General features: G+C 41.8%; 1 protein-coding gene across 14 annotated transcripts in view; it reads right to left on the bottom strand.

The window, feature by feature from the left end:
- Positions 1-19,377, bottom strand: part of TACC2 (transforming acidic coiled-coil containing protein 2) — a 150,246-nt gene that overhangs the window by 58,530 nt on the left and 72,339 nt on the right. The gene's annotated exons all lie outside the window — the stretch shown is intronic.

Genomic DNA, 19,377 nt, shown 5'->3' on the forward strand with positions numbered 1-19,377 from the left:
TACCTTGAGGTCTGTCTTGGAGATATCTACAGTTGCTTAAACCAAAATTCAGTTCACATGCTATATGTTTAGACAGTCTACGTTGCAAACTCCACTTTGGTTTCTAGAGCTAAGGAGGAATCTTACTACCTTGTCTAGTTTCACCATCAATGAAGGTTCTCAGGTCAAAACGTGCCTTAAAAGAAACCTTTGAAAGCTCAGACTGTGGTGGAAAAAGGAAACTAATTCAATTTTTTTCCCATTAAGCTGGCTCTCTGGTGCTAATGGGAGTACAAAACATGATATCTACAGTCTGCAACTAAATTCAGATGGTTGCTTCAGAGCATTTAAGGATCTGAAGGGAAATGACACCTTTTTTTCCTTAGAAGTTTTTCCACAGTAAAAATATATTTGTTTGATTCTTAGAGCAAACACGCCCACTTTCTCAAACAAAATGCAAACTGCATTGGAATTCTAGCTATAATTAAAACTTTGCCTTTGCCACTGAAAAGCCTGCTTACCTGGACTAAATAAGAAGTTTGTTACATAGCTAAATCCTTAACAAAGCATCAGAGATGGATAAGGAAATGGTATCTAAGACATTAACAAACACAAAAACTCTCTATAGGTGTAAGGTCTTAAAACAAAGGAAATGTGTTTATAATAGACAGAACCACTTTTCTATGTACTATAATCATGTTAGAGAAACATTAAAAGCACCCAGAGTATTACCTCTTGAAACACATAGGACTGAAGAGCATCTTTGATTTAAATTTAACAAGCAGTTACTTTGACTGCTGGGTCAAGCAAAGCAAAAAGCAAAAGCAGACAGGGAAGCAGTTCTGACTGTAAGTGACAGCCACAATGCATGTGCAGGAACGCCTTTTCATTCATGTTTTTACTACCTCACATCAGTTTGTATTTTCCAATTTGCCCATATGTCATAATACATAATAGATGACAGCAGCTCCATTATGCATGGCATAGGGCATACCATTCACTATAGAGAGCTTTATAATATACACTTATTTGCCAGATGTGTGGCATGCCTTGCTAATAGAAGGGTGAGTGATTCTGGGGTCTTTTTATTTTGTTTTCAAGTTTAAACGTGACCTGCCTACTTCTAGTGACAGATGTAGCAGTTGATGTAATAACCTCTCATATCAAAGGAAGCGCTGTCATTGACTTCAGAGATGAGATCCTTTGGACTCAAATAAGGGAGGCTGGAATAAAAGACAGGGGAGCTTGATAGAAGAATTTGCTCGTTACTTCTGGTCCATTTTCTCTTAAGTAAAACACCCCCACGTCTTCTAGCAACTCACCCTATTTAGTAGACAAATCTAGTAGATAGAGTATGCTCTACTTATTGATGGGGATGCTTACTGATGACTGGCAGCAAGAGGAAGAAGAAAACAAATTTACGTAGAATGCTGACAATAGGCAGAAGTATCTGTCAAGGGATTAACTCAGACTAAATACCAATTCAGTAACAGAAGCCGCCCCTCCTCCCAAGACCCAAATTCTTTTCAATACTTTCTATATATATATATATATCCTACTCTTCCATGTATATTTTCATTAAGATGATTTTCCTATGTATAAGCATATGAAGCTGGGCAAATATTTTACCAGACTAATTCTATTCAAACTTTTAAGAACCATATAGTGGATCCTTTTCATTTTGGAAGATAGAAAAATAAAAAATGTGGCAGCAAGCAAGGGCTGTATTTTTGTACGTATGAACAGATAACTTTTACATATACATGCGTATATATACACACGTACACACAGAACAGCTGCTCACATCTCTTATGCACAAGGCTGAGTCAATCCAGTTTAAATTTTTCTGAGTCTTCCCAGCAACCAACAAACAAATGAAAAGACGATGCAGCAGAAGAAATATTGAAAAACAGCCCACAAGGGCACCAACATCTTGGCCTGCTACCAACGATCAGTAACATTCAATTTCTTTCTTGGAGCCTGATCCAGCTTCGACTGAAATCAGTGGGCATTTCACCACCAACTTCGGTGGGAGCTGGCTCAGTCTTCAGTCATTTTCCTCTTGGATTGGCAAGGGATGAAAATGTTAGAGACGCAGCATGTAGAGCTCCTGATGGGAGGAAATAACACATCATCAGCCCTTTGGCTGATCAAGAAATGGGAACTGCATGTAAATCCTGCCCAGTTACTGCAAGGACAGCAACCATAATGCTCCACAAAAGGAAGGTGTGGTTCGTGCTCAGGAGAAAGGAACCCTTTCCATCGGAGAAAAAAAAGATTCAGAGATGACAACTTGCTAAGAGCTACCAACATTTAAAAACCTACCAACATTTCCAGTTTACTAATACTTAAAAACTATTACCATGAGATAGAAATATATTACTATTGAAAAGAAAACCACTAATATGTAGGTGATAGAACTTGGCAAGCTGAATTCTTTTCACATCCTCAGTAGGACAAAACTGGTGTCTCAGCGCAGTACAAACAGCACATGCAAGGATACTGTCACAAGTGCACTAGATGTGTGTACACACCTGAACAAATTCATGCACACTTAACATCATCATACTGTCATTTGCTTTTATTTCGGCTGAGTCCATTCCTATTATGTGATTGAAACATGCCCTTGATTTAGCTAAATCTGTGACCACCAGGGTGCCTGCTGCAATTTGCAAAGCACATGACAGTGCTTATAATGTCAATTGCGAGGTCTGAACCACACCACTTTTATCTGCAGTTAACTTTTATTGTCACAGGCTTCCCTTGGGCTTTCCCTTTTTTATCATTCAAAATTGACTTTTTTTTTTTCTTTAAATAAAAGGACAAATGTCTACTGCCAGTGACTGAGTCGCTAACAAGCCACAATGAACAACAGAATACCCCAGGCTGCCGGTATCAATAATGGCTTTATTACAAATACTTTTATCCCGGCTGAAACAAATTTACATTAAAATTGGGAATTTGGCATACACATGCAAAAAGAGTGTATTTAATCATGGATACACTCTAAGACCTTAACCTAGACCCCTTTTCAGCATCAATTCTACTATCAATTTCTTTCTACGACTTTCCCTAGTGTTTAGCAAAAAAGTCCACCATGGGACACTTTGGAGGAACTCCTAAAACAGCAGCTATTTAAGGAATTTGTCTCTGTGTTTTTTTGATGCTAACATAAATCTATTCTAGTAATGATTTCTGATTTACACCCCTCTAATCTAATGAACTCAGGGCAGCCAAATCCAACCCTGCTTTCCCTTTGTTAAGAAACTGTCTCCATTAAGCAGTCAGCCTCTGGTGATGGCTAAAACGATGACTTCAGGGATGCTGTAACTGCATGGGCAGTTACCCAACTTGCCTGGGACATGGCCAGATGTTTTTGCCTCTGAACTATCACTGCCATTAAGGAATTTGCTTCTGTGTGCAAAGTAAGTTAAATGTAACCTCATTAAAAAAGTGTTGGCAAAAGTTATAGTGATAAGGGTATAAAGTCAAAACCTCAGACCAGAACTGATTACCATGACATCCTATGAGGACATTCTTGTTTTCGGAAAACAGGCCTGTACTTTCTCAAGGATAAAGAAACATTTCCATTCTTATCTCATTTTAAGTATTTAGTTGGAGTGAAGAAAATGGCACACTCTTTTAGTGATTTATTTAGTACAAGATTAGTAGTATCTTTCACAAACTCTTTCCAAGGACATCAACAGTTACTGAATGACACCTGTGCTAAAAGTATACCTGTTGATTATGTCAGGCCTCAAAAGATCATACTGAAACCCCACAGGAATGACTAACTGCAAAAGATGAGTGTATTTATATATAAAAGGAGTCATCAAAAGAGATGACAATATAATTTACTCACGTGCCCCCAAAATATACACACATATATACACACACACATCTTGATCAGTATGTTCTTCAACAGAATGCATTCTTAAAAGGCTGTGAAGATTGTAGATAAAAAACACTGAACCCTGCTTTAGCTACATCTCTTTTATTGCCCAGTCCAGGATCACTGTTAAAAATCAACACCAGTTTGTGCAGGTTAACATGTAATTTACAGCACTTTAAAGATAATGAGGCATCAGCTTATTCCACCATATCATTAAAACAGATGCTGTATATAGGAATGTCAGTACTATATAAGATGGAACTATATAGAAAAAAATCTTAATTGGTGAAGCTATACATCAAAGGAACAAAGGATGCAGAAATGCTGTTAGGCCTGTATCTTACAAATGTAACAAGACAGTATCAAGCAAAGCTATCTGCTGATATACTGGAATATGACAATAGGGAGCATACACCTACTTGTAAGGCCTATTATAGAGGCAAAACTATCAGTTACTGCTCTATCATTCCCCAATGACTCTGAAGCACTTATCTCAAACATACAAATGATGTCTCAACTATAATCGGATCTGCCTTAATAAGCAGACATTACAATGAAAAATTTTTTAAAAGACCTCTATGAGGCTTGTTACAGACTAGCCCTAGTGGATAAATACCTAAAACTTACCAAAATACATGATCAGAAATGAACTCGGTGTTCAGACATGTTGAATAAATGTGATTTATGTAACTGAAATGACAACAGGAGACAAGGCAATTCTTCCAAAATCCATTCAGAGGTAAGGTCCATGTTCTAGCATGCAAGCTGAGTAGTTTGGGGTGGAGGGTAGGGGGAAAAGACTGTTGGCTAAGTAAACTGATAAATCTTCAACCAATAAATGACAAAATCCTATTCACAAATGGGAAATGACTCTGCTATTCCTGCATGCACATACCTATTTGTGCACTTTCATATATGATTTAGCCATCTGAAAAAGTGATAACTTGTTCTGAGCCAGCACTAATTGTTTGCTTTTTCCTCCCTCCCCGCAATGAATCTTTCAGAGTTGGCCTTCAGTGAGAAGAGATCTAAGGACACCTTGCTTATGATTTGTCAGAGGATATAATACCATGACAGGGACGGATGCTGACAAGGGTGATGTGACCTGAAAAACAGTATCTGTATAGAGAAAAGCAAAAAGAAGCTCTGAAAAAACAGTGAAATGCAGCTCCATGCTGTGCATTTTAAACAGAAAACACAGAGGTGGTAGGTTTGGGAGGGGGAAGGGGTTGGTTTTTTGTTCGCTGGAAATGGTCATTGTGTTTGATTGATTATGCATCCAAAACATAAAAAGACAAAACATATGGTACACTGCTATTGATCAACACAAGTGAATCGAGGTGGTCAGTCCAAGCGAGATGCCTTCATACTAGGAAAGCATTATAAAATATAACTCACGATATTCAGCAAAACCTTAACTATGTCTCCAGCTGAACGCAATTAGCATTAAACAAAGGCCTCAGACACAAAAGTCAGCCCCTTAACGCACCGCTCAGGTTAAGTGCAGAAAGGCTGCAGGCCCAGCAGTACAGAGAAAAAAAGAGGAGAGCAAAGGGAATCCACACTTACATGGCCTCTGACGGTTCCCGGTTCAGGCTACCTGTCTGTGCCTGCTGCAGAGACTGCGACCCTCCCATCCTCAGCGTGCCCTTGGGTTGAAGCTAGACGAGAGCAAGGCCAGCTTCCTCCGTAATTCCACCAGCAAGGAGCCCTGAGAGCTCTGACTGTGTAGAGGCTGCAATACTGCAGTGCAGATGGAAACAGCTGCTTGCATCAGTGGCAGCACAAGCAGAAACACTTCAGCAGCAGCTTCTCTTCTCTGAACTGTTGCCAGTTATTTTTTTTTGTCCAGATGAACACTATTTATAAAATAAAATAAAATCCCAGCCACTGTGACAGGCTAATCATCTGCTAAACATCAGTGGTCCAAGCAGCTATGGTGCAAGCGCCTCTAACACAGGACTATTGGCTATTGAAACTGGCTTAAAAAAAAAAAAAAAAAAAAAAAAAAGAAGAAGAAGAAAAGCAGACCCTCCCTTTAAGCACACATTGTCAGCTACTGTGGCTCCCTAAGGACCTACAGGCAGGACCATTATATTGTGTTGACTCAGCTGATTTGAAATGCAAATGCATGTGTGCACTGGATGCCATGCATACATTTCCCTCTAATAACAGGCAAGTTGTGCATATCGGGATGATTGCAAAGAGGATTAATAAGCAGAACGGCTGCTTTTTTCCATTTAAACAATCGAGCTCATCCCTCTTGCAAAAAATGGAATCTTCCATGAGGAACGTAGGGAGAATATGAGCAGCCAAGGTAAACAAGCCAATGTGGGATCGGACCCTACCCGGCGCAGCTCCATCCAACAGATCGGTGCACTTAACCATTTTGCTTCTGTCTGCACAGACCCCCTTGCTGGACCACGAGGTGGAGAGCCGTGGGGATGCTCGTCATCTAATACTGATGTGATTAGTGGTGAAGATCTTTAAGCCCAATAGTACAAGCCCAAGCAAACGGCATTCCAAACCTTATGAATAACCTTATCCTTTTGCCATTGTGGAAGTACCAGGGTACTGGGAATTCACGTGCATAACAAGCTGAAAGGGCTGGGCACCATCACTCTCCACATCACTGTCTTTAGCAAATAACAGATGCTCCACATACAAGTTAGGTTTCGCATCACTAAAGGAGCAAAAAAAAATATCAGTTGCACTGCCGCCTATACTAGGAATGAAACTCTAGGGACACAAATGGCTTGAAGCTATGTAACAATTCTGGATACGTGACAGGGCAGAGAGGTCAGAAGGATCAGATAAATTTAACAGAAATATTAAAACATACTAACTTCCAAGCACCTACCACAGCATGGCTTTCATGTTTCAGTGCAGGCCTCACTAGGCTGACACCTTAAACAGCTCCTGCTTTTTTCTTCTCTGCTTGCAAAAATGAAAATCCAGTAAGGTTTGCATACTTTACAGAAACAAGGACTGCTGTATACATGTGCAAGGTTCTGTCTTTCTGGGTGCACCCACAATAAATTGTTCTTGGGATAAGAAGAAACAAAGATGCTTAGTGAACACAAAGCACATTTCACTTCCAGAGACTGCCTAAAATGAAATTCTGTTTTATGAACAGCATCAAAATAAATGTGCCTTTTTTTCTCTATATATTTTTTTAAACTAAGGGGAAGAGCTAGTGAGCCAGCACTTTGTTTAGCCACAAACTTCCAAGCAAGTTACAATTTTGGGGTTGTTTCGTTTCTGGTGAAAGCCAAACCCTCATTTCTAGTGTCTCATTGCTCAACACTTGTCTCAAGTCCCCCAGAGAAGCAGCAGCACTGCCTCCCTCAGGGATCAAGCTTCAGAATTTCTGGTGCCCAACTGGATGCCTGAGCCACGCTTAACCCCCAAGCTCTGCAGCAGAGCCCAGCTCTGATGCTCCCTTTTCAAGGTGGTGGCAGCTCACTATGCCTTCTCTGTATTTGCCAGCTCCCAGGGGAAGGCTTTCACTACCTGGGCAGCCCGACCTGCCCAAACAGCCATTTCCAGCCGTCACTGCACAAGAGATGAGGAACCAAACTCATCTCAGGCACTGTCACAACTCTACAACTCTCAGACTGAGTTGAAAATACAGGACGCTGTCACTTGACAGGTTTGCACCTCTTCTGTGCTAGAGAATACAGGCTACTTTTTAGCCCTTTTACAGCAGTATTTACTTCACCAGACATCTACCAGGATAAGCATAAAACGCCATGAACTGGACAACTTTGTTAGTGACCGCAAATCAGCAGAGCCAAATAAAAACACAACTCAGTGTGCAAAATTTTAACATAATGTCAGGTATACACTTGTCAGGAGCATTCCCAAGTAAAACACAAAATGTGAAGAAAGTGCATGAAAAGTCCCATTTACACTCTGACAGTAGATTTGAAATCGTTAATAACTCCAGTACTTCCATCCAATATGGGAAGTGAATTACACGGCTGTATTCAGAGACCCTATTAGGTTGAGGTTACAGCTCAGCTTCAGTTTTGCATGTGGTATCTATACTGAACTACAGAGGACTGGTCTTTTGAGTATCATAAGAGCTCCCTGCTGGATTTCATTTGTTACAGAGAAAAGGAAGACACTGAGAAAAAAAATTTCCTTAGAAAGGCAAACACCATGTTGAGAAAGTAAAGCCCGAGCGGGTTACCTGGAGGCCAAGAGGAAGAGCACAGGCACAGTTTGTCCTGCCAGTGGGGAAAACGGGAATACTGTCACATCTTCCTAACAAGTGTAAAGAATACACTTTAAAAGCCTGTGTCAACTCCCTAAAGTTTCACGTGTACATCTATTAAATAAACAAAGGCCCAATAAAAAAAGGCTTGGATTGAATCCTACTCTGAAGCAGCATGGTCCTTTCAGGAGCTGTACAGTGGAGAAAGTTTTTAGCCCCTTCTCCAACACTTCCATGCAACAGACATTTGAGTTCACTAGAAATTGCGGGTCTTGGCTAACATGTTCACTGACAGTCTGCAGGATCAAGGGCTTCAGTCTTTCAAGCCCCACTATGCCCCTGGTCTCTCTGGATGTACTGTCCGGGTTAGCAGGGTGCTCTGGTCTGTCATGAGGGGTGTCACAGACAAGGTATTGCCTCCTTCTCCCCTCTGTCTCACTCCTTTTCATGTGCACAGCTCACAGCACGGCTCAGAGATTCACCATGAGGACAGCTCACTGCCTCTATGCTGCTCCTGCTTATAAAGGGGACAGGATTTAACTCTTCTCTTTGAAAAATAACCTTCCAAGCAGCTTAATTACAGCAGTGTGAACTGGAGCACCGGTAAAACAAGAACACGGGCTATAACAGTAGTGAGACCTTGATGGATGCGCTACTGTCAGTTTAGTGTCAATACTTCATTGACTGGCCAGAAGAGAGCTGCTTGGAGCTTTAGAAGAAGGTTTCAGACCAAAAATGAAGGAACTCAGTCCATTACGCCCAAAGGCACCTGCACAAAGAGAAGTTACATGCTTGAAAGCAGTGGCAGCTCTGACCAAGTACTACATCAACAAGATCCAATGAGAGAAACTAAAATTAGGAAAACAAAATCAAATCAACCTTTACATGCAAATTCCTAATAGTGACTACAGTTACCTCATGGGGAGGGAACACATTTAATAATTTTAAAACTCCAGACTGTGATGTCTTTCAAGAAAAGATGTGCTATAACTGAGCCTTGAACTTGAAAGTGCTTGCTGAGTAAGGTATGCAAGCGTAACAAATAATAGACTGCAGTCTCTGGCCAACACTGTGCAAGAAGCCAGACTGTAGATTTACTGCTGATTTGGCCATAAAATCTGTTACACTACAAAGCTGTCTGTGGACGAAGCCTAGGTTGAGGTTTGGAGAAGATATGTCATTTTGCTTGTTGCTACATTCAGCTAAACCCACGTATTCTTTAAACTACTCTAGACGCTCAGAGGATCATGTCACTTATTTCACTTCTTGCACTTCAGAGAGAGGGGACATGTAATTAAGCATCATGCAACTACAGTAGTAAGCTTGCAAAGCTAGCTCTGGCCTTTGATTTCTCTGTGGGGCAGAAGCACAGCGTCTGATAGACCTCGAGTCTGAACAGAAACGTGGTGTGATCAGCAGCATTGGAAAGTTTTCCCTGCAGCCTGCCCTGAACGGTAAGAAACACCTTGGATGAGAGGGGAGCTCTCCCTCTCCTGCCTGGCCCCAATCCATCGTCTGGGCCTGCCAAGAAGCATCAATTTAGTACTAAATTTAGTGCTGGCTTTTAAAAATATAAGAACCGCGTTGACACTATAAGTACTTTTTGCAAGAAATTCTCTGGAACCTGAAAAACACACAGATGTAGCTCAAAAAGAGAAAAATAATTTTAAAAATCCCACTGTGTCTTCAAAGGACTTAAAGACGCCCTAGGCATTTCAGCCTAGGGATGAACAGCCACATAACAACTTATTGTGATCCCACTGCTGGAAAGGACTATTTAACTATTCAGTACCATCCTTCAAAATTTATCATTTTCTCTTCCCGTCTGTTTCATCCATTTAAGCAAGAGCCATATTTTGGCCTACACTAAATTAATGTTTTATTGTATCTTGATGTCTATTGGTTAGTTGTTTAAAACGCTGTGCAGGCTCCTAAATATTTGGTCTTATTACATTTCATGTTTATATATAAATTCAGACTTGGGTCACTTGCACCCAATTTGAAATTTTTGGCTTCCATCACAAAACAGTGCTGGACAGGACAGTGATAAGGTTTATGATATGCTGAAATTTATGTTCTGTTTCTTTGCTCTTGGCTTCATTGTCCATCGTGCTAGGCATTTACGCTAGTTATAAACATGACCACACATACACACATGGAAACATCAAAGAGCCTACTGAAAGAAAACCCTCCCTCACTCATCTGTCCCTCTTGGGAAAGAGTGGGTGAATATTAAGCTATACCTCCTAGCTGCAATGTATTATTGAGGTATTGTGCAGAAATGAGCACCATATAAAGCAAACTGCATAGACAGAGCAAACCCAAACATCCCAATAACAAAAAAAGGTTTCTCTGGTATCCTGAAGGCTGCTGCCAAAGCTCTGAGGAACAGTACTGTCTACAAAAAACAAACAAACAAAAAGATGGAAAAATATTAAAAAAGGAGAGATTATTGTTTAAACATACCCCTCCCCCATTATTATTATTTTTTTAATTTAGATGATACTGCCTTTGCATCCCAAAGACTTGAATGCAGAAGTTTTCACCGCAAGGACTCCCTTAATTTGTAGGCTGCCTGGTATCAAAGGGCTCATGGCTAGGGCATCCACAACATCAGACTGCTAAGAAAGAGCAACATCTTTCCTAAAGAACTGAAAGGACCAAACTGCTCAAAAAAAACCCAACACTGTTCTGTACAGACACAGTTGCAAGGCAAACCAGTGCCTCCAGGAGGCTGGCTGTACTTTTGAGAACACATTAGCACATAAAAGCATTGACATCGTTTGAAGTGCAGTGGTGACAGCCTTTTTAGGACACCCAAGGCTGGAGACTCCTGTACTCCAAAACCCTTCCAGGAGCACCAGCCCTCCTTGACCTTTGCTGATACGCCGTCTAAACACAGGCTCCATCTGCTAAGTCCTTCCCAGAAATACGGGTCTCCCAGGACCAGTGTTGATCCTTGTGTTACAGAGAAGGTCAAGCAGACTGTTTTCAAATATGCGGGCACTCAATGTTTGGCGTTCATCTTTCTGAAGGTTATACAGTAAGCAGTTTTACAGGCTTTTAAAGAATTCAAGCATTCTTTATTATAGGCTGCACAAAAATACATGGCTCTAGACATGTTACTCATATTCCTGTGCTAATTTACTCGCCATTCATTTTTTCAGTCCTGGGACATTTAGGATTTCTTTTTTTTTTAATTTATTTATTCTCCAAATCTCTCTCACTCCTGCAGACAGATTTTTGCTCCTTAGTCTTACCTCCCTCTCTAAAGTGACCAAGAGAGGATCTAATAATTTCCCCTTGCCTTGAGGAGAATCACTTAAAAGACCTCTTCAAGCAATGAGCTGCTGAGGCTGCCAGTTGAACGCTACAAGGCATTTGCTATCCTTCACTTTGTTCTTTACTTTATCCAGTTAACTCTACTCTTGCATTACACCCAGAGATGTACCAGCAGAAATCTTTGCAAGACCACAGTGATCTTGCATTTGTTTTTCCAGCCAGGTCATTCCACGATCCAGCTCACTGCCTGCACTCCTGCGAAACAGGGACAGTGGCAATACTTAGCACTGGTACTGTCATCAAATCCTTCAGAAAGTCACACCTAAGCACAGAAACCAACCCTAACCCCTTCAATCTCTCTCTCCCCACAGGTGGGATTCTAATGGGTTTTTTTTGCTTGAGGGAATAGCCACAGTATTGCATGTGAATAGACCACCATTTAAAATTAAAAATGTTTGTTATTTTGAAAGATGATATCCCAAAGAGAAAACCTAAGCAAATGCCACCTCCAGGAGAGCCATGCAAATTGTCAAAGAGAGGAATGACCTCTTGCTGCTGCTATCAGGTAGCAACAGCAGTGGAAGAAAAACACGTTTCTTTCTTTTTCTCTCTTAGGTTTATGGGGCAACTTTGTGCTACAAATGAAAGAGTAAATATGAAAAGTTACCTGAAATATGCAACAAATTTATCCCATTTTGGTTTACTGGCAAAAAACAGTAAAGCGTTAAAATAAATTGTAACACCTATGCTTTAGTAGTGCCTAATAAATAGGCATTTAGTGAAGTTCATGGCCACAGTATAATTAAGATATGATTATAGTCTATAATTAGCAATTTAAAGGCACATTCATCACCATCCTTCAAAGATTCAGTTGTCCCTAATTTGATGCCACTCCAGTACAGATAAATCAGAAATTCAGCCCTAAAGTAAGAATGACAGACGTTCAGATTGAGACCACAATCTTGTTGCGTTTTGGTTTTTTTGGAGCTATTTCTTTTTTTTTTTAATGGGCTTAGAGTGGGGTACTGATTCATGACTAGAGAGTGTAAATGAAATCTGAGCAGTAAAATAATTAGAGAGTGTTAAATCAGTGGGATTTCAATATTGACTTCAAGAAAAATAAAAGAATTCATTCAATTGCCTCTGTACAATACCTGGCATAACACAGCCTTATCTACGTTACCGTGATATAAAATAATACACCACAAAATAACATGAGGAGATACTAGGTGTAAAGCTTCAGAGATTTAACATACTCTTACAGAGTAAATACCTTGATAAAGACATTGCCTACTCTACCACTTATCTAAATTAACAGGGTGCGAGGGCTTTATTTGCATTGATACATTGTTAGTTCTTGAAAAAAAACCCCACTGCCTCAGAATTTTAAGCCTGAGCACACTTGCAGAATATTTCCATCTGACAAGTCAAAGAAAAAATGGAGTGACCAGTGATGATGCACCCAGAATGGATACTGCAACTCATAGGAAGCAAACAGTAGAATGGGTCTGTAAAAAAAAATTAAAATAAAATAGAAATTAAAAAAAAAAAAAAAAACAAACCCAAAACTGTGCCCCCCCCACCCCCATTGATCACTGTTTAGTTGCAAAGGTCACTACTTAATCTACATTGCAAGTGAGATTAATGACATTAAGAGTTATGAATAACCAAGATGTCTGCTTAGTTATTGAAATTTCCTGCATGGGAAACCCACTGCAAAGACAACAAAAGGGGCCTCTGCACGGTGCTATTCAGGATGCCAGGGGGGCTACAGTCTTTCAGAGGTCGGCAGTGAATTACAATCAGTAACGTGAGAACTAAACACACCAGAAGATTCCGTGTACAAAAGCATTTTATGAAATTAAGAAGCCACACAAACAGGGAGATTGGGTTTCCAAGAGCTGAGGCGTGGAAGCCTCCATGGTGGCCATGCAGAGATTTCACTGAAGGAACAAGGGGGTCTGTCTACAACGCAGATCTACAGAGCAGACCCACGTTAAGGCTCAAGGGCAGCCAAACCCCCACAGAAAGCTCTTCATCCCACATCATTTTGTGCAGCCTCTGGCCTGTCATTTCCTCCTTTGCTTTCCCCTCCTGCTGAGGCACAGACACTTCAATTTTGTATTCCATTTGTATCATGCTACTACGGTATGAACAAGGCCTGAATTCACTGGATCACAAACAAAACTTTAAACCCCTGTTTTCCAGATTTCTGGCCCAGCCTTCAGAGTGGGACCACAAGCATAACCACACCAAAGGAGGCAGTTTGTTTTACTGCTGAATATGCCTCTGCAGACCACATCCATGAGCTAAATGCCCAAAGCTTTGTTAGCATTTCCATGCACTGGAGTTGCAAAACCACCATCATGGACCATGGGATCTTTTCTTGCTTCCATGCTTCTTTCTAAGCCTTTAAGCATCCTGAGGTGTAAAGATCCCCAAGACAACTGGAGCCAGGCTTGTTAGGAAAGGAGCTGCACAACGCCGGGAGGGGACTGACATTTTTAAGGGCTTTCATGCACCTGCCCTCAGCTGACAAGATCAGTGCAAATAACACTGTCCAGGGCCACCTTATTGCAGGAGATTTCAGGAGGCAGAATCCAAAGGTCTCTTGCCCTCAGGGCCTATGTGAAGAATTAGATTATGAAAATGCAGGATGAAGAAATCAGACAAGAACAGTATTCCTGCCTGGTGCAAGTCTTTGCTGCGACTGCCAAGGTTGGGTGGTCAAATGATGACTGGGTAACTTCTTAAAGTAGTTAGCTTACAGCTTCAATTTGATTTCAAAAGACTTAACAGAAAATTGGTTTGTAGTATTTTAGGTATTTTTCAGGGGTTTCTTTTTGCTTTTGTTTTTACAAGATTTAGCATTTGGGGTAGAGTGCCCCAAAAGTGCAGGCCATATTTAAGCGTAACATTGATTATTGAGAAATACAAAATCCACCTGACTCGACAGTTTTAACCCATGCATTACCTGCTCTAGGTGATCCCCTGCAAGTCCTCCACCCTCCTGGCAGAGCCAGGCTCCTCCGGTGCCCTTGGAGCTGTCATTGTGCGTGCCACAGTGCCAGGGAACTGCAACCCAAGCCAGGTGTATGATCTCTGCCTTGAATCTGTACTGCCAGTTTTGTAGGGTTGATGCAAGATGATTAATGCCATTCTGAAATTCCTTGTGGATGGATTAATTAGTGTAATGATATATTCATTTTCACGCTGCTGAACCTACACTAGCAGCAAGGAAATTACCATATATTGCCTGAGGGAACCTGTAAAATACACAGTAATAACAAGCAAACAGAGGGCTACCATCGCCCTTTTGTCCACTGCCACATACAGAATAAAGCTTTACAACACACACAAATAATTGCTCTCTTTGAGCATAAACATGCAGGCAGAACGTACCCTAGAGAGTCCAAATTCTGAACAAAGATATGGTTAGAAAACCAGTGAAATTTCCCACTTCTGTCAAACAACAGTTGATGCTGTGACTTTTAAAAATGCAGTTACTGGAAGCTATTTGTTGAATTGCTGCTGTTTTATGGAAGCTGTTTTCTGTCAGCACACAACATGGGGGTCCCCAGGCACCCTGCCCATCACACACAGGACTATCGTGTCCCCCCCCCCCCATCATGGGTTCATCGAGAAGTCTGCAGGATCCAGTCCCTAGTCTGGGGACCCCACCATACCAGTCCCACAATCAGCTACAAGAAAATGCACTTAGTCTGCAACATTTTTGGCTTGAAACACAGCAGACATGCCAGGATTTGATGCCATTACTCAGTAATAGGCTGGAGAGATCTACACTGAGCAACACAAAGCATCCTCCTGCCTGGGGCTGAGCAGTTCTGAATGCATCACTCAGCAGACACAATCTCTTTTAAAAACCTGGAATGGAGGAAATGAATGAAGAGCAGGACTGTGGCTCATTCCTGTCCATTTGCTGCAGACTGGCTGATTACATGGAAGGTATCTATTTCTTCTGTTGTGCTTCAGAAGATGATGAATGCTTTTGGGGATATCAGCCACAAAGCCTCAAGAAAATCCTTGGGTTTTAGTTTCCAAGACCTAAGCAACTTCATTTCAATGCCTTCATTCTGTTGCTATTGTAAAAAAAACATCAATTCACTTGTGCAACAGACAATCCAGACACACATTAGAAGTATACTACTATCCAGTTCATATAACACATGTAAAAAAAACCCAAATCACTCCCCCCCCCCACCAAAAAAGCCCCCCCAGCCCCCCAGAAAACCAAACCTCAAACCCACCGACTTTGGAAACAACGAGGCTTTCAGACTGCATTTGTATCCCTCACTGGTATTTCCCATTTCTTCCTTGTTCAGTGCACTTGTAAACTTAGAGTAATGACACATCCCTTTCAAAAGGGTTAAATTCACTCAAGGAAAAAAGCCTTGTGTTTTTGAACCCCATTTAATCCCTTCTTGATTTTGATTACATCATTAAAAGCAACTCAGTCTAGGATTATCACTATTGGTCATAAATGAAGGCAATACATTGATTTTTCTTTACTTAGTTTTACACTAAGCCTCTCCAAAGGTGGGCAAAAGGAGAAAACTTGTTTTTAAGATGTGACCAAGCAAATAAAACCTAGAAGTCATAAAGCTTATCCTGTTTTTCCGTGTGACACCAATCATTCAGTTTTGCTTCCTCCCAGGGAAGTATTATGAAACCACCTTTTGGAAACCAACAACACAGAAAGCGGAGCTTTCTGCAAAGACTGTTGTGACTTTTTGCTTTTGACAGAAGATTTGTTGCTGTGCTTCCAATTGGTTCCAGGCTCATTTCAGGAAAATTAGGTAAGACAGAGATGTGTATTTAATTTCAGAGATTCAGAGATCAGCAGAAGTTCCCTATCCATGCAGAGTCTCTCAAAATGATCTGACTCCAGCCTGTTTTGGTTTTGAAAGAAAACTGAGCCCATATCTGACAACAAGGAGGATTCACCTCTCCGATCACATTAGCCACATTTATCATCACAGGTGTAGCTTTCAAAGCAGGTAGTGAGGCTACAGGTGAGGACATGCACAAAGACAGCATTTGCTTTTTGCTCTACAGAACGGATTATACTCATCTCTCTTCCTTATAGGACAATCAAAGGGATGGATCAGCTCTTCAGAGCCTTTCTTATCTGTAGGGCTTCCATAAAGGACAAGTTACACTTACTAGCAATATTTCAGCACTTCTCCCAAATTATGAAGTGTCTGTGATGCAGTTCATAACGTGACCATCATAATCACAGAGGAGATCAAAATGCCTCAAGGATCCATTTTGCAGAAAATTGTGCAGTGAGACAGCATTTGCAGAAGTTTAGCACCTTGCCATCCAGGCAATTGCTATAAATGTGACAAAGTGAAACATAACCCAATTTGCATGCTATTATTTTCCATGGCTGATTTGACTTGATACACATGAATCACATAAAAATGCAAGATAGTCCAAGAAGTATTTACATAAGGGGCTGATTGTAACAGCAAAGACCTATTTGGACAGTAATGTATTTCCTTTTCAAGAGGATGCAAGAATTATCTTTCGTCCCACTGATATCTCTAATTCTCACCTCTGTATACGTCTTAATTTCCATTAAGATCTGTGAAAGTCTGTGTTCATGTTACAAAAAGAACAAACACACAAGTTCAGCTTTAGAGAAAGAAGGCTGTGGGTGATGACTGCTATTCTCAAGCCATAACAAGGATGCTTGCCAGCATACATTTTGTTACTGACATCCTAGGCTGGATTTTGATTCTGCATTAAGCAGTTCTACTAATAGTACTTAATTACACCATTGTTTACCCCATCCAAGAGATTCTTATGCACACATAGACATTTACATTATTAAACACACTACATCATTATCAAAACCAAACAGAAACTTGAGAAGCACAAGCCAATCTAAATATGTGAGCACAGCAGTTCCGCTTGTCTGCAGAGTTCTAAAATTATTTCTCCTCCCTTTGATGCTGAATTCTAGTGAAAAGGAAAAAAAAAATCACCATGTGTTTTGGTGGTTTCAATTTGGATTTGTAAACAATTGTCATCTGTGACTACACTAAAGCACTCACAGAATGTGAAATTCAGTCCAGGGTAACCATAAAGTTCAAACAATTTTGGATGATTCTCTGGAAAGAGCCAACATCTTGGGGTGAATACTTTCTAACTTACAACTTCACCTGACCATTTCTCTCCATTTTTAGAGAATGACCATGGTATCTACCCTTCATTCAGAAAATTCTCTCCAGATTACAGAACTTGCATACTGGTGCAAAACAGACTTTCGAGCATTTCTGTTCCGCACCAACTATACACAGGTTAAAAAGCGTGGGTCCAGTATCATGGAGGAACATTACACAGAACACTTGGCCTGTGTTACACCAAGCACATACAGTAGAGGCGAGGACACCATTTTCTGATCAAAATAATCAGAACTTTAGAAAATAGTCAACCAACATGTTTCCCAGATATTATACTGTGGATGGTTTTCTGAATAGCAAAACACATTGTATTGGGTTTGCATGGTAGCAGGGGGGCTACAGGACTGGCTTCCCCTATGTCCAACACAGCCAATGCCAGCCGGCTCCAAGACTGGCCAAGGCTGAGCCCATCAGCGATAGTGGTAGCGCCTCTGGGAGAACGTGTTTAAAAAGGAGAAAAAGTTGCTGCGGCACAGAAACGGCAGCCAGAGAGAGGAGTGAGAAGATGCGAGAGCCCCAGCCCTGCAGACCCCCAGGTCAGTGCAGAAGGAGGGCAGGAGATGCTCCAGGCGCCGGAGCAGAGATTCCCCTGCAGCCCGTGGGGAAGACCACGGTGAGGCAGGCTGTCCCCCTGCAGCCCAGGGAGGTCCACGGGGGAGCAGATCTCCACCTGCAGCCCGGGGAGGACCCCACGCCGGAGCAGGGGGATGCCCGAAGGAGGCTGGGACCCCGTGGGAAGCCCGCGCTGGAGCAGGCTCCTGGCAGGACCTGCGGCCCCGTGGAGAGAGGAGCCCACGCTGGAGCAGGTTTGCTGGCAGGACTTGTGACCCCACGGGGGACCCACGCTGGAGCAGTGTGCTCCTGAAGGACTGCAGCCCGTGGGAGGGACCCACGCTGGAACAGTTTGTGAAGAACTGCAGCCCGTGGGAAGGACCCACATTGGAGAAGTTGGTGGAGGACTGTCTCCCGTGGGAGGGACCCCACGGTGGAGCAGGGGAAGAGTGAGGAGTCCTCCCCCTGAGGAGGAAGGAGCGGCAGAGACAACGTGTGATGAACTGACCACAACCCCCATTCCCCGTCCCCCTGCGCTGCTGGTGGGGGTAGGGAGAGAATTCAGGAGTAATGCTATACCCGGGAAGAAGGGAGGGTTGGGGGAAAGGTGTTTTAAGATTTGGTTTTATTTCTCATTATCCTACTCTGATTTGATTAGTAATAAATTAAACTAATTTCCCCAAACCAAGTCTGTTTTGCCTGTGACAGTAATTGGTGAGTGATCTGTCCCTGTCCTTATCTCGACCCACAAGCCTTTCATTGTATTTTCTCTCCCCTGTCCAGCTGAGGAGGGCAGTGATAGAGCAGCTTTGGTGGGCACCAGGCATCCAGCCAGGGTCAACCCACCGCACATATCTATTGTTTACATTTTCATGCATGATTCAGAGTATCCTCCTGCTGACAGCAGCATTTTTTAACACTTCTGAACAGAGCTTTAATGGAATAACTATATTTCCCGTGGTGTCTCCTGTCTTATATCGTACTTGTCACAAGCTGCCAATCTGTATTTGTGGGGTGGAGAACAGTATTCTCCAGGGAGTGCCCATTTAATATTCTCAGCTGTGCTGTGACCTTTTCCATTAATAGATGTCACAATAAGGGCATGCCTTTATTGCTGAGCCACAACAGCATACTGGTTAATCACCCACAAGACAGGCGTCATCTGAAGCTCTGACATGAATATCCAAGCACATGCCTCATCTTGACTATATTTGAGATGGGAGGACTCAGTTTGGGTGTTTCGC

The sequence above is a fragment of the Aquila chrysaetos genome, chromosome 11 (genome assembly GCF_900496995.4).
Source record: "Aquila chrysaetos chrysaetos chromosome 11, bAquChr1.4, whole genome shotgun sequence".
NCBI classification, from domain to species: Eukaryota; Metazoa; Chordata; class Aves; order Accipitriformes; family Accipitridae; genus Aquila; species Aquila chrysaetos.